The sequence below is a fragment of the Amblyomma maculatum genome, chromosome 1 (genome assembly GCF_055883805.1).
Source record: "Amblyomma maculatum isolate TAMU_Amacu chromosome 1, ASM5588380v1, whole genome shotgun sequence".
NCBI classification, from domain to species: Eukaryota; Metazoa; Arthropoda; class Arachnida; order Ixodida; family Ixodidae; genus Amblyomma; species Amblyomma maculatum.
The window spans coordinates 280,178,738-280,195,799 of record NC_139344.1 but is presented as its reverse complement, the minus strand read 5'-3'; the positions used below and the strand labels follow the sequence as shown (position 1 = coordinate 280,195,799).

The 17,062-nt window shown below is 43.9% G+C and overlaps 1 long non-coding RNA gene across 1 annotated transcript; it reads right to left on the bottom strand.

Annotated features, from left to right (window-relative positions):
• Window positions 1-975: 975 nt before the first annotated feature.
• LOC146206666 (uncharacterized) lies at window positions 976-8,260 on the bottom strand. The gene is made up of 3 exons (XR_014704487.1): window positions 8,100-8,260; window positions 6,568-6,693; window positions 976-1,157 (listed from the first exon to the last, which is right to left on the bottom strand). It is a non-coding gene; the product is annotated as an uncharacterized LOC146206666 (long non-coding RNA).
• Window positions 8,261-17,062: the final 8,802 nt, after the last annotated feature.

Genomic DNA, 17,062 nt, shown 5'->3' with positions numbered 1-17,062 from the left:
GCTTAATGCTCTTTATTTCTCCGTCCTTGTTACTAGCATACTTGCTAGTTAGTTTCCTAGTTCTTTTCCTCCATTGTGAGTCAACGCTTTTTAGGTACAGGTATTTAAATACTTTAGCAGCCCACCTGTTACTGTCCAATTTCCTCAGGCGTTCCTCATATTAATATTTTACTCTGAGCTTCCCGTACTTCGAAAGATGCCCAGCCCATATCTCCCTGTACCGCCTCATTTGTGGTTTTGCCGTGGGCACCTAGTGCTAATCGTCCAATGGATCTCTGATTTGTTTCTGATGTCGACTGTACCCAGACGGCCATAGACGTCCGACGGTCGACCGACGGACGTCCGTTTTCGGACATCCGACGGAAGTCCGGTTATGTTCGATATACGTACAGCGGACGTCCGTCGGACTATCGTTCGTGGATCCGGATCGCGTCCCACGGACGTCCGACGGGCAGCCGGAGGCGGACATTCGGACGTTTCCTGGAACATGCTTGCAGGGCCCGCTATTGGTGTAAAAACTTGCCAATAACATTCGTGTAAAGCTCAGCAAGCATGTGCCATGGAAATTTCAGTCACATACTAGTGCTCATGCTTTTGTCGTGAGAGTAAAGCAGACAATAGAATACGCAACAGGTTCAAGTTTCCTGTTGTCTGCTTCACTTTCACACACAAAGCACTGAACAGAAGTGTGCAATTAAAACTTCCATCAAAGAGGCACATATGCTAGCTGAGCTTTACACAAATGCACCATTCCTGAAAACATGCTAAGTGCATAGGCATACCAGCATGCGAGGTTGTAAAAAAAGCTTTTTTTTTACTTTATTGCAAAAACTGCATGCATAAACTGTCTACACTAAAAAAATATTGATGTTAAGGAATGGCATGGTAAAATGCAGGCCAACTGGAGTATTAAGAATCTACTTGAATAATTTTTTTTAATTATCCTTGGCCGTGACAGCTCTTCCCTTGGGGAGGTGGTGGAAGAAAAGGTATTTATTGAAACCTAATATTTCGGAATTAGCGAGAAGATGATCGAGTTCTCTGTGGGCGGCCTCCGCAGGCCAGGATTCCAGGAGCAGTTACTATCCTGTGCATTTGCTCGATCAGCTGTTGCTGGTCTTTCAGGCCTAAGATGGAAAGTGCAGGCTGGGCTCCCCCTGCAATAGAAGGGAAAATGAAATTAAAGTTATCTGTGCTGAACTTTGATTACACATCTCCAAGGGCAACTGCCAGTTTCTCTCAATTGCTTTTTCCAGATGGCACTGTACGCATGCATCTCCATTCAGAACTGTCACATACTATATAGAAAGGTCATATAACTGCAGCAAAACCCATGCAGAATAACAAAAGATACAAACGTAGTTTGACCAGAACCTGGCATTCAGTATTTTAATGTTTTTATGTCGTCTCTTTGAACATGCCACTCTGACCAAACATGGCATGTTATGCTTGCTGCTATGCGCCCTCAGCAATGCCCAAGACATGGAGTGCACATGCAGAGAAACTAAGCATAAAGGATGCTGTATATGAACATAAAGCACAGCCAGAGCATTGCAGTATTACACAGGTACGCATTGGCGGCAGAAACCTGCATTTTGAGCGGTTTAACAGGCAGATTTCTAAAGTCATTGTTCCTGCCCTGAAAAGAAGTGATCAATAATAACATCATTTAAAATTGTTACCTTTTTGTTCTGTAAATTGCACATTTCGCTGGTTTCCATGTACCCTCTACCGAAGTCATTCCCTGGGTGTGTCGGGGGTATATCGACATCAACATCTAGGCTACAAGCGTCTAGAAAGCGTCTCCTTAGAACAGCTGCGACGAAGTAACTTATCTGATAACATGCAAGCTGCTGCAGCAGAATAAAGATAGACATTTGACATGTGGCTAAAGCCCAATGTGGAAGCATAGCCCGCCGCAGTGATTGCGCAGTGTTCATGCTTCTAGAAGAGTTAAAAGTAAAGTTATTTGTTTACCCACAGCGCTATATGTGACATTACAATAGCAAGGCTTATAGTTACACAAAACCCAAAAAGCTGACAACCACGAGCTCCTGATGTATTACCGGCAGCATGCAGCATGGATGTTAGTTACTGAAATATGGTTGCATAATTCTGGCAACCAGCTGTGCATGTATGTCATGGATTTCTCAACTACGCACAACAAATTACAAATAATGGTATTTATAAATGCAGCCAGCTGTTCACAAGAAACACTGTAGTTTTTTTATGGGGAAGGTAGTGGGCGCCAAAGAAACTGCCCTTGTAAAGGCGCCTAATTTGCCCCTATGTAATATCGGGGACAAGTGTGTGGACTACACAAACTGCAATCAAAGCACATAACTTTCACATCGACCAGGAAACTCGGACCATACTTGTCGATGTGAAAGTTGAGCGTTAATTCTTTCATGTGTGCAAGAGAAATAAGGCCACAATTCGTTTACATCACGATTCTAGTCCAAAATCTCCAGACATATTGTCCAGAGACTTTCGCCTCCGCAGTATAAGCCACCACTTGGGTAAGAGATTAGTAAAACAAGTGTATAAAAGACATTAGTGCTGTTGGACAGCCATAGCTATAAAAATGGTATTGACATTGGAGTACTGCCTTAAGGCGGGGCCTCGGGCATTACAAAAGCAAGAGTTAGTGTCCGCTGGTCCTCATTTGAACGAACAAAAAGAGGGGGGGAAAGAAATCTACCTCAACTACATGTTTTGAGTGACACCAAGCCGCAGTTAGTATTAAAGATATCACACAATTTTGTGGAAGATTTGGGAGCGCTTTGCTGCTTTCTTACAGGATTGGACAAAAGAGCTCACCATCTTCAGAAAGGCACGTTATATAGAAATGAAAATAGTGAATTTACTGCATCTGGCCACAACAACTTGCACACGGAGAGGAAGATGAACTGAAAATTTTATACATGAATGTACGTATTTACAAGAGGTGAAACAATGACCATGATCTATGTCGAAGAGGAAAGAGAACAAAATCTAGCTCAGAACGAGTTCTCCAGGCCGCGAGGCCGTTTCATTAACTTCGGGACTCTGCCCACATTTCTCATCCCCAATGACAACGAACTCACACATGATTGGCTAACAAACATTTTGGCATGTCTTTCCACTTTCATAAGTTCTTCACCCTCTCCATAATACAAGCAATGCAAAAGGGACAACAAATTCGTTTTACAACAAACGGAATTTAGAGAATGGACCTCGAAATGATTGGCTCACTAGGTCACATGCCAAACTCTCTCCCCTAGGAAAAAAAAAAGAAAAACAAAATTAGAACCCATCAAAACGGTGTCCCACGTGCGCAACCATTGCCCAAAGCTTGCATCCTTGGCGGCTCCTTTTACAGGGCAATTATTGCAATTATGGGCGTCCGAGTCAGCACCATTGCGGACCACATCAGAAGAGCCAACCCACATCCTCCAGCTCCGCATCATACCGTCACTGTTACACACTTGCCCTTTTTCAATGCCGCCATCTCCCACCATTGTTGACATCCAGGGTTGGAATCCTCAACGAGACCCCACTCAGCGCGCCTGCACTGAATAATTGTCACTTTTATGGGCTCCCCAACAAGGAAGAGGGCCTTACACCCTTCAACCTGACAGTGATTTTTCTTTGAACGATAAGCAGTTCTTCCAAACGAGGTGCTCGTTTCAAAGCTGTGCTGCCTTCGGGTGATGGGAGTACTAAGGACCCCTTAGTTGTATACTGTTTGTAAAGCTCCTTAAATAAAAATGAGCCCCCTACATGACACAGCAACGAGAACAAACTGCCTGTCCCCGCGTCTTCGAGTGCGACAGCAAAGTCCTCGGAAGAGGGGACTTCTTTCCCTCTCTGCCTACGTTTCCGTTAAGCACTGTAGCTGCTATAGCTGCCTCTCTGTGCGCGTCTCTCCGCCTCCTGTCCGAGGGCAAGTGGGAGACGGCCGCAGCTGGGCATTGAACAGGTGACCCAAAAAGAGCAGACTAATAATGGTGCCTAGCATACCCACCGGTCCCTTACAGAAATCATTAAAGAAATGAAAGCAACACATCATATAACGCTACAATGTTTCTAAGTGCAAAGTCGACAACTCCAAGTCATATAAATATATGTACATCTCCGCACATTAACTAGACAGAAACAGTGCAGAGTAAACTAATAATTCAGTGTCTAACAACACTATTAAAAGGAGATAAAGGCCATGGGGGGCTACGATTATTATTAGTACCGTTTTGCCTTTAAACTACAATAACATACTTGTTGCAAACAGGTGGTTCAGTTGCTTTTATAAGCCCAACCCACCCTCACCTGAACACCAATCGAAGTTACCTTACCGACGCCAAATCAACTCTTGCATTCGAACTGCAAGCTATCTTAAACGCCATAGAAGCGTTACCTGCCGACCCTACGTTTAAAAAAGTACAAATAATGACTCACTCTAAAGAAGCCTTAAAACATTTAAAGAAAGTCCATGGCACTCTTAGGGTCGCACAGACTATACATGCTGCTTGTCACCGTTACCCAGTGACTATAACCATTCACTGGGTTCAAGACAACAAAAATTTGAATACCATAACAGCAGACGTGCTTCGTCATGCAGATGATGTGTCACAACCTATTCATGATTCCTTGCCACCGGATCCACTCCTGACCCATTTGACATCATCAGCATCCCTCAGGCAGCGTACACGTGCTCTAATTCCCCCGTGTACGTACCCCCTTCCCCCCAATCTAACAAGGGTGGAGGAGGTATATCTGAGACGGCTGAGGGTCGGAGTGGCTCTTACGCCCGCCGTTCGACACCAGTGGCAAAGTACTACTATTCCAGTTCCCGACAAATGCCCACACTGCGAAGAACCGGCTTGCGACACCACTGTACGGCATCTAATATGGACATGCCCAGGAACTTCGCATATGCGCAACACCATTCTACAAAAAGCTGGACTTTCATCAAGTAATGACTCTCATTTCCACTTATGGACAACAAACAACATTTATGCACGCAGTTTGTGTGACTTCTTGCACATGGCTGCACTCCACACATTCCTGTGACGCTATACCACCACCTTTTATGCCGTGTGGCAAACCCAGCGCCATAAATAAATAAATAAATAAATACTTGTTGCAAGCTTAAAATCAAAGATTCACACCTGTCCCACCCACAGCAATGGAACACACATCTGACTCAAGTCTGCAAAGAAAGAGCAAGCTAGACTATTACAGACGCACCCTTGGTTATTTTTCTGGCATTTCTCAGGGTGAAGAATCTGACTTGTCAGTAGCATGTATATGAACAAGAATCCTATGACAGTAAATGCATCAGATTTTCTGGAGTGGCTTTTCTTTGCTGACCACATATGAGGTGAGCTATAATTTATCCAACTTGGCCTAGGTTTATTTTATGAATAACAAAGCTATAGCAGGTACACAGTCGTCCACTCAGGCAGATCATGCGAGTGCGTGGCATGCACTTTTTGAGATGCCACTGCATCCATCGCAGCTGCACACCGTAGCGAAGAGGCAGACAGCGTGAAGTACCAGCCTCTAGTCCCACTACCACCACTGGGGTCCCAAACTAGGGACCCCTTGTTTTTGTCAGGACAGGCCCCCTCAGGGTCAGCTAGTGAGTAACCTCCTGTATTTGTATCTGATGGCAATGTTTTCCACCACCACCAACAATACGCAGCTGCGCATCATAGCAGATGTGAAGCAACAGCTCCTGGTGCTTCTACGCATAAGCCACTTTGCCTTGATGCATGCCTGCGCACCATAGTAAAGAGGCAGACGACACGACGCAGCAGCTCATGGTACCTTTACACATGAGCCAACTCCCATTGTACTTCGATACGCACCATAGCAAATATACAGACTACGCCACACAGCAGCTCCTGGTCCCTCTATGCATAAGCCATTTTGCCTCAATACGCACCTGCGTACCTCAGTGAAGAGGCAGACGTGAAGCTGCAGCTCCTGGGCCCTCCATGCACATGCCACTTAGCATCAATGCACGGCTGTGCACTGTAGTAAAGAGGCGAAGGACGTTAAGCAGCAGCTCCTGGTCCCTCTACACATCAGCCATTTTGCCTCGATGCGCATCTGCACACCGTAACAAACAGCCAGATGTGACAAAGAAGCTCCTGGTTTCTCTACACATAAACCACTTTGCCTCAATGCACGTCTGCACACCGGAGCAAAGAGGCAGATGACGTGAAGCTGGAGCGGCTGGTCCCTCTACGCACACGCCACTTAGCCTTGATGCATGGCTGTGACGGATGCATTGCTATTTTGCAAACTGCATGCCACACATTCCCATTCAAGCTAAGAGTGGACGACTGTGTAAACGTAAAATACTGGTTATTTACTTCAATGGACAATGACAAAAAGTAACATGGTGGACAATGTAAAAAGAATTTGCTGCATAAAGTCTGTTGAAACCAGTTCTACATCCTACATGTAAACAAGCTAAAACCTGTCGAAGGGATGTGTGTTTAAAATCATCACGCTCAAACAACTTCAACACTGACAATCATGATTCAATATTAATAATATAGATAATGATACAATACTCACTTTTAGCCATACCAAAGAAATGAGAATGCAAAGGGATGTTGCTGTTTTTCCCCCGTGGATGACAGTTTTCCATGCTCAAAGTGCTGCTTCCTGTTGGCCTATGAAATCGGTTACAGCAAATGGCATCTGAAAAATTTTTGGAAGCCTTATGCTAGTCTTCAACGAGAAGAGCATTGCCATACAGAAGTAGAACACAAATATTTTTACAACACACTAAAAGCAACAACTGCGGTGCTGTTTTTAGGATGACTAGGTACAGGTTTTGCTGTAGCAAGCCAAATGTTAGCCTTAAATAAGGAAAGCATTCCCATACAGAAACAGAACACAAAAGCTTTTACAACACATTAAAAGCATCAATTGCACAAATGTTTGTAAGATGACCAGGTACAGGTTTCTGCTATAGCCCACATCATGTGACCGGCGGTTATCAGAAGCCTTGTATGTGAGCATGATGCCCTAGATTCAATTTATGGCTATCACTGCATTAACAAGCATGGGTTTAAAGCTACTTTAATATGATAATCTAAGAACATGGTAAGAGCTTTCAGTGCAAGACATAAGCTCAGTATCATACACTATAAGGTGCTGCATGGCTCTAGTGTAGCTTTGGCATTATCTCGCTGTCAATAATGCAGTGAAGTTCTTAGGAGCCTTTGAATATCTGTAAGGACAAAGCAACAACAATTTTGTTTTCATCTCACTTTTGCTCAGCTCGTGTTTTTTTTTTCTTTTTTTCTTTTCTTTTTTTTTTTTTTTTGAGCCCGCGGCTTGCATGGCCTCCCAGTATGCCTGTTTTGCATAAAAGAAGGCGTTGCAGGCACCAGAGCTCACAGCCCAACTGTATAGCGGCGGCGGTATGTCAAATTCGTGCCAGAACAGCGCAGAACAACGGGTCAAGAAAAAGACAAGTGCTGACTTTTTTTTTTTCTCTCATCTCCTTGTCCGGTTGTTCTGCGCGGTTCGGTCCCACATGCATGACCAACGTGCGCAAGGTGCTGTCCTGGTTTGTCAAAGCTGAAGGAGAGTACTAAACCTTAAGTTATTTAGTAGCTACAGCCGTTCCTTCTAGAAACTGTAGTTGCCGTAAAGCTCGAGAGAGAAAGATCAGCGGCTGTCCATTAAAAAAAAAAAAAAAAAAAAAGAAAGGGGGGGGGCTCGCGACGTTTTCACAAGTGTAGGCATGCCGCACGATAGGCTCGAGGAGTGCAAAAGTTTTCTCGTATAGTTTTTACAACTCAGCACGTTGCGCATGGTTAACAAATTAACTCCTTTAAAGCTCGGGCAGGCACTCCTTTATCAGAGACAGAGAAGTTGCGCGGCTTACTGGCGCAGCGTCCAGTAATGCCGAGAAAGATGGCCCTCAGACTTGAGGCTACACTTTAGTTAGTCGGCGCGGAGCCATCCTGTCAGTCTCGCCTAAAACACTCGACCGTTCGGCTGCTGTACAGAGCTGTTTCCTTACCCAAAAGCTCACCACTATCGGTGCATAGAAAAGTTCCACTAAAGAAACAAAAGTTCGGTGAAATACTTACTTTGGAATCGGCGGGTGAACAAAGTGTGCCAGCCGCACCAAGCCACAGCAAAAACAATGCTAGCAGTGCATTACAGCCGTAGGTATTTGTAACTGCGCAGAAAATGCAGAACACGAAAACGTGAAGCCATCTTCCATGACTAAACTACTTGTCAGGTGGATTGGATTGGCTCATTTCAGATTTTTTTGAGGATAGGTTCGGTTTCGTTCTTTGTGAGCTTGCTGCTTGCTGCGTCTATTCAGCCACTGATTAAAATTTCACCGAAGCATCATGAAAGAAAAATGTTTAATGGTCATGTAACTTTTAATCAAAAATTTTTGATGGAAGAATTCAACGATGAAACATGCGGAAAATAAAAAAAACTGTTTAATGGAAACGCTTTCTATCGCATCGATTCGCTCTGGCATCATATAATGCAGACTTGACGGCATTACTGATTTATACGCAGTTCAGACGAGCACGACGACTACAAACTGTATCATAGCTGTGTAAAAGCAAATGCAGTGGCGGACGTACGGCGGCTGTCCGCTGGGCGAACGGATTCGACCATCCGCTTTCGTACGTACGCCGGAATTCCGGCGGACGTCCGAAATCGGCCGCCGAGTTGCGGCCGAGTTCGGTTGTCCGTCGGACGTCAGTGGCCGTCTGGGTACCTCTGATTTTAGGCACAAAACCGCATTTCCGAAAGTAAGTCCGGGCACCATAATTAATCCAAATACCCCTCAAAACCTCATACCTATTGTATCCCCACAATGCCTTATGCTTCATTATCCCGGCATTCCTTCGCCCTTTGGCCTTAAGTGATTGCTCATGCTTTCCAATGTATGCCAATCCTTCGTTTACCCATACCACCAGATATTTATATTCTGCTACTCTAGGTATCTCAAGGCCTTGTATTTTAAGACCCTGATCAGTTGAGCCGTTGAAAATCATCAGACCCGACTTAACTGCGCTGAAACTGAAGCCTAGAGCGTCCCCTTCGTCTCCGCAATACTTAACTAGAGTTTGCAATTCTTCCAGACTCTCAGCTAGCAGCACAATATCGTCTGCATACGTCAAACCGGGGAGGCGCTGCTCTACCGCCTTTCCACCTAATCTATATGACAGGTTAAAACCTAGGTTACTGTACGTCTTGTATCCTCCGTTCCAGGTTTATCATATAAAGCATGAATAGCACCGGTGATAGAGGACAGCCTTGTCTTAATCCTTTGCATACTTTGACATACTCCGTACTTCTTATCCCTTCCCACGTAATTTCTACTTTGTTATCCCGGTATATTTCCTGTAGGAACTTTATTATCTCATAACCGATACCTTCTTCTTTTAATATTTTCCACAGGAGTTTCCTGCTTACGTTGTCGTTCGCCCCGTTTGTGTCCAGGAAGGCCATTTTCCACTCTAGATTTCGATGCATTGGGTAAGCACGAACAGGCTATCATCTAAGCGCCTACCATTTCTAAAGCCGTTCTGAAGTTCTCCGAGTATCTGTTACTTTCAGCCCATGCTTGCACCTCTAATTTCACCGCCTGCATGGCTAACCTGTACATAACAGATGTTATGGTAATCGGCCTGTAGGATTTTATGTGCATCCTGTCTCCTTTCCCTTTATAAATCAAATTCATTTTACTCTGCCGCCAGCTGTCCGGAATTTGCTTATTCGTTATGACTGTTTCCAGAGCTTTTAACAACGTTTCCTTACTTTTTGGACCGAGTTCATTAAGATCGGAATTCGATCTATTCCTGTAGATGTGTTTCTAGGAATATTTTTTTCTGCCTTTTTCCAGTTTAGATTGGTCAGTTCTAAGCTGCTTTGTATTCTGCTACCTTGTGTTGCTTCCTGATTTGCGGAGATTACCCTATCGTCGCTCTTAAATGACTCGGCTAACTGATGTAATGTAGTTCACTGCGTTATCTCCCTTTAAACAATTTGCCTGGTTATCTTGAATCCGATCCTGCTTTCTTTGATTCTTCTTCCCTAGCCAGCTTATATGGTTCCAGAATTTTCTTGCTCCGCCTCTAGAGGCATCGTGTATATCAGCCGTCCAGCGATCGGTGGACTGTCTTATTTTACTTTGGACGAGGGCCTGCACTTGAAGTTTCTTTTGTCGATAGGATTCCCGTTTTTGGTCGATTTCCTCCTGAGATACCTGTGCTTTCTTTGCCATTCGGTGTTCCCTTGAAGCAGCCCGTCGTTGTTCAATAGCTTCCCTGATTTCAAGCTTATTCCACCAGCTCCGTGGCTTCCTCTTTCCATTCCAGCGGTTTGCTACTTTAACTATAGTGCTCTAGAATATTGGGCAGTGTGACGACCGGCGCCGGAGAGCGGGCCGCTTTTGCGATGACAAGAACCGATTCCCGCGAGAGGGCGCGACGTGCAACAGGGGTGCCACGTTCGCCGCTCGGCGCGTAGCGGCCGCGGGATAGCGGGGGTACAGAGGAGGGTTGCGGTTCTCTTTGGAGCAATTTTCAGACGCTAATAATAAAGAGGCTACTTATTCCAGGTGCTTAAACTGATCCCTGCCATTCTTTTACGTCTATCGGGAGACATCGTGACATCGTGCACGCTTGGGTAGTCCTTCGGAGCAGCGCGCGATGTTTGAATCGCTATCTGAAACTCAACATTTCTTCCTGCAGACAGTTACATATCGTCCAGATGAGCAATTTGTACTTAATGTTTGCAATGAAGCGTGGTGTTTTGCATTCGTTCTTCCCGTAAGGGAATAAAGGCTGCTGCCCAGGAGTGGTATTAACACGCGGAGAAAAACAGTGTACATGCGAATCAAAGCTTGTGCTTCGTAAGGCCTCTTTAGGAACACCTATTTTTTACAAACCTTATTTACGAACACCTGCTTACATTTTGCAGCTTGCGCTTATTAATACATAACAACGTTTATCTTAAATCGCCAGTAATAATATATCTCTTTAATAGGTGCTCTTTATGTGCCCTAATCACCGCTTATAGAAATTACAAATACAGAGTGCGAGCAAAACACATTTATTCACTACCGTACTAATTTAAAGCACTGTGGTATTTACCGGCAAAAAAAAAAATAAATAAACAAGGTATACGCGACTCAAGCATTTATTTTTTGTTCGTGATTAACAATTACTTATATCGCGGACATTTGTTTGCGTGCCACTAACCAAAGGGTGAACCAGCTGCTTAGATGAAAAAAAAAAAAAAAAAAGTCAAGTACAGCTAGGGCATTACTTCAACTTAAATATGAAAAATTAAACCCGTCACATACGTAATACGTTCATAGTGGGCACTTGAGTGCGGACGCTTTACTGGCATCAAATGGTACAGAGCAAACAAACAAAATTAAAGCACTGATAATTGCGCGTCGAATTGGCAGGTATGATGCAGTTCTTGGCGCGCACCGAGAGAAAGCGGAAAAATGCGAAAAAGATGACGAGCACCTAACGAGTACCTAATATGAGTAATCGACTGGATATACTTGCAACTACTGCTTACCAGACTATATATAATCGGGCTACTTGCCGCGGATGCTCTTTGCAGTACTAACCAGACTATAATTGTTAACAAGGTTGATATTACACGTGAAATACTTCCAAGGGAATTTAATTATTTTCCCTTTGGGAACTCTTGTCGTGATTCGCTTACTTCGGAAAGAGCGAAGCCGCAAAAACACATTAAATTTCATGGCTTCAAGTGGGAGCATTTCTGGAGCTCCAAGTAGGTAAACGTTTTGAACCTTCACATTTTACGGGAAGTTTGCAAAATCTGAAGTGCAAAGCAGTCGAAAAGGACCGTGCATCCGAGCCAAATGTTTGAGTAAAGTGCGACCTAGTTTCGAACCTATGGCGCTATTTTTGTTCGTGGTGAGAAACCGTGCCAGCCTCTCTTTCGCAGAAGGATGATCTACCGGAAGCGAATTAAGCGTACCCTATAGCCTCTGCGTCCTTTATTTTCCGTCGTTATTTCTTTTTCAAAGCTATTCTCTTTTTTTGTATGTACATAAAACAGGACTAGAGCGATCTTCTGGAGGCAATGACTTGCATATTACCGGTGGCTTGCGCACCCTAGAATGGAAACATTTTCTGGAACAATTAGGTCATTGTTAAACTATAACGCATTGAGATTAAATGTTTTAAGTATAGCGCATATCTCTGGATATTTATAAAGCTACCCGTTACAACAATGTTTCAGCTTATGGAGAGAAAAGAAAATGGTGTGTTCTTATATTAGTGTACAGTTTCACGAATTGTTGTCTCTTAAATTTCGACGCTTATATCTTTATACGCGTTCGATTGCAGCCTGTTTGTGCACTGCTTTCCTCTTCCCGGGCCTTCATTTGGTTCTTATGCTGGGTAGTTTCCTCATTTTTTTTTATTGTTTTTAATATCTCCATTTTTCTTCGTCTTTAGCTGCCTGCTTTCTTCGTCGTGCGTTTGCCGTGCCGCACGAATATTCTGAACCTTTATTCACATTCGCGGTCGCTCTTTTCACGGCGCTGCATGCCTTCTACCAACCCCTTTCTCCCTCCCTGGTAGGCGACACGTTTCTTTTTATTTTCCTGTGAAACCTTTACCTCCCACTTCTTCCACCTTTCCTGACCCACTGTGTTCCGTTATTCAGTAGCCAGTTGGCGTGGTGTCGTTGGTTTTTCATGTCCTTACTTTACTGTATCTCTACCTCCATGCGGGTATAGTCCACATTTAATTCATATCCAACTGAATGCCGAATTCTCTAGTGGCTTCAGTGACGTGCTGTAGTCGGCATAGTTGGCATGAAAAACAACGGAATATACCATTTTGGACTGTTTTGATAATGGGGTTACTGTGACCAGTTTTAGACAGCGCTCAAACGCACGTGTTGTATGTTTCACTTCTTCATACATCCTGCCTCCACACAGCCCTCTTTTCAAAACGACTACATTTCTGGACGTGAATTAGGTGCTTTAGGAATGCTAAAGCAAGTTGTACGGCGAGTGAAGCATGCTGTGCGAGTCGTACGCCGGCCCTCTCCAAGCTTTTTTCTTCGGAGCCAACTCATGTCATGTTACTTCCTCGAGGTGTTGCCGACGGCCAAAATGGAAAATAAATTAGGTGATTGCTAACAGTACTGAGCACCGGTAACCAGCATATTTGTAAAATCTTGTCGCGAACAGCTCGAGACGACGCACAAGCAAACAAGAACGTACAGTCCGCGCGGTATCCGCCCCGCCGCACAGCGCGCATACGCGGGCGCCCGGACGCGTATTGACAAACCATATCCCGCAGGAGCACTCGAGCAGACGACGCTCTGACGCACAAGCACGTGACACGACGTCACTTCCTTTAAGTTGTTTTTTGCTTGTTTTTATTTTTTTTTATGCCAAAGGAAGATGGCGGCGCACACGCTCGCGCCGTTGCAATTCGTTGCTTCGCCGACGCTGGCGTTGGGGCGTTGGTTAACCAGACAAACGCGTATCCTTCTACCATGGCTTAGTGGTAGTGCCTGTGGCTTAAGGGGTGCTGCGGCCGCAGTTTTGAGGCTTTATAAATGCAGTGGCCCAAGCCGTGCGATTTGGATGCTGGATACTGTGATGTTTGCAGTTCGAAACAAGTGTCTTGGCCGTCATCTCGAAGTCTGGTGTTTGACTCTGACAGCAAGCGATTTTGTGAAGCCACGACTGCTGAACTTTTGCTGCCTAAACATGCTGGATGTGCAAGTGTGTCGATTCCAAGAAAGCTGCGCAGCGCCGTTGGAGCTCGCCTTGGAGCCACTAACCGTTGAAAGTGCCTTGGTTAGTAGCACTGCAATATTTAGATAAGCACCGCTGGAATATGGGGGGTAAAAAGGGGGGAAAAAAAGAGATAAAAAAAAAAACTTGGTTACGTGGTGTATTTGTGCAACATTTGCTGTGATGCTGCATCGCTGCTCGGGGGTCTTCGCTAAGGATGCTAAAGCTACTGGCCTACCCAAGGGCAAATGTAGACTACTATCGATGCTAAATTACATCTCAAAGGCCGTCTCTCATTTTATGCTACCTTGTGAGCAGCTGTTTTCACTCAGGATTGTTTTTTTTTTTTTCTGTCTTTTTCCAGTTTCCGGCATTTAAATACGGAGATGTTTCATATGGCAACATGCTGGAACAGCGAAGCCAGTTTTCTGAAATTAGCGGTAATAATCCTTGAAATGAAAACAAACATGCTCTCGTTTTGTGAACGCACGCATGATTACGGCGCCCTGGTCATAGCGGCAACCGCCCTTTTCTGAAGCCCATAATCTGGCGACGTCAAACTATTGATTCTGAAAGTAGTGGGATATTAGGTGAACTCGATAACCAAGTACTCACGCTTCTGTGGCTAAAAACAGCGCTGACACGAGACGAAGCAGAGGGGACACGACGCTGTTTCGTCTGCTTCGTCTCGTGTTAGCGCTGTTTTTAGCCACAGATCATGCACCAACCAGCCAGAATTTCCACCCTCTTAAAGTACTCACGCTTGTTTGAGAGCACTGTGTTGAATAGGCATTTGTTGAGCGCAATAGCTAACTTAACTGCACCTGTGGCAGTGGCATAGCATGCTGTGTAATTTGTTTTTTGTAACTCTTTATGTATGTGATTGGTATTCTGCTCAAGTGTCATGGCAAGAAGAAACAACAGTGTTTATTTTTGAAGTTGTGGGCACCCCATAACATGCTTACGCAGAATGGTGCAGTTCAATATTGAGTCAAATAAATAAGTGCTGGTTTTCACAACAACTGTTTATTCCTTGTGTACATCTCAAAGTGACCTTGGCTAACTTGAATTCCAAACTATCTTACAGCCGCTTCAAAAGCTTCTGAATTAGGTGACATGTTGTACATGCACCATTATGCCTACCAATCTTTTTGAAGAAGGAATCATTGCTACAAAATTAAAGGATTAAGCTCACAAATTATAGCAACACTTGAAGAGGGGAGAACCAGAGTATTTTGACATCACTCCCTTATGGTTTGCACACTGGTCAGCTAGCAATCCAACATTTCAAAGAAACGCTTGTTAATGTCATCATCATGTGCCACAAGTGTGCTTATAGTAAATTAGGTACTACAAGGACTTGTGGCTATAGTAAATTAGGTACTACAAGGCTACCCCGATGAAAGTCGTCTAGGAGATAGTATGAAACAACCAGTTTTAGGCATTTAAATTTGAGGGACCTGAGTTCGATCCCAGCCATAGTGACCATGTTTTGATAGAGAAAAATGTAAGGCACCCACTTACTGTGTGATGTCAATGCATGTTAAAAAAAAATCATTGGTCAAAAATGAGCCGGAGACCTACACTACAGAATCCTGCAAAGCCTAAGTCAATTTGGGACACTATACTAAACAAAACTGAAATACACTGCTTCTAAATTTAGGTGAAACAATGCCTTTGCTGTTTAGTAAATGCACGGCAAGCAATACATTGTAAACCATTTATGCAGAAGCAGTTTGTTTTACTGGCAAATGCCTTCAACTTTTTGGCAGGAAAAAGTGGCAGATGTGACTTCAGTTCTACAAATGACACTGGGCAGCCATGCAGCCATCAAAGAACCTACTTTGAATTGCAAATAGCCACATTTGTGTTTGCAAGGAGGCCCAAAGCACAGTGAATAAGCAAGATAGCGATGAAAATAATTCAACGAAAAGAAAGGTGGAGAGTTCAGCCAGCAGCAGTATGACCCTAGCGTGCTGCTCCACACTAGAGAAGGGAGAAAAGGGAAATAAAAGGAGAATGAGGATACAAATGGTTGATGACAATGTTGTAGTGCAGTGAATTGGTTCGAGTTATAGAGAAGACCACGCACACAGTGGATTGCACTTGTCTCGCATAGTCTACATATAACACATGAAGTGCATATTCTCCACATGCACCAGTTGTCATTGCACACACTTTCACTCTCATATTCTGGTCCAAATGCATACACAGGCTCGCCACGCACTGATTCTGAAAAAGCTCAAACTAGACAGAAACATGATTGGTCGCACTGTAAGCAGCTGTATAGCATGCGAAGCGCAGCACTAACAATTTGTGGTGTGTCACATATGGAATGGTTTGACTGTTAAATTGGCAGGGTACCATGCCATCAACTAATGTCTAAAAGCTGAGATGATGGCTTTGGTTGGAAGTAATCTAAGCCCTTGGCGATGCAAGTACACAAACGTAATCCAAATGCATTGTTCTTGAATGGCTGCTTTCCAAATTGTTGATATTCAAATTAAAGTAGTGTGCTGCTGTATGTTTTTCTGAAAAAAATCTTGCTGTGCAGCTAACTTCATTGCAACATCTGATTGAAGCTGGAACACCTGCAGCAGTACCACACAGCAAGACAAAAGTGTCCACGCAGATTGCAGAACTTTTGTAGACATGGAAAATAATAAAGTATGATTCATACTTATAAAACCTTTGCCCTTGTCTTCATTTTGATAGTGCGGCCCTAGGCAGCTGCTGCACCAAGATTTTCATAGGTCAACAGGCCCACCAGAACCAATGCACACAACCGACCTTCTGCAGGGAGACCCAGCCGCTACCGATTCCAGTGGCTATGGGGAATGTGTTTATAAACCAGTACTACTGGAACTAGTAGGATCCCCACAAGAAACCAGTAGGAAATTTTTACCTTGGATAAACAATTATCTTCTTTGGCACTTTTCAGCAATTGCTCTGATCCCTAAAAAGATGTTGGCTACACATCTACAGAATATCATTTAATATCTCATCAAGAGATGTGTGGGCATATGTGGGTATTCGGTACATGTCCACTTTCTACTCTCTTCAACGTGGACATTATAATGTATACTATAATGATATATTATTAACATTTGCGGCAGATATTCACTAGATGTTCACTCAGTATAAGTTCTTTGGCTAAGATTTTTTTTTCTGTAAACTGATTTTACGAACGTTTACAAGGGAAAGTTATCAGATTGACGGCATGTGACTAGCACTTTGTGTCATCATTTCTACAATTAGTCATTTAGCTTCGAGGTG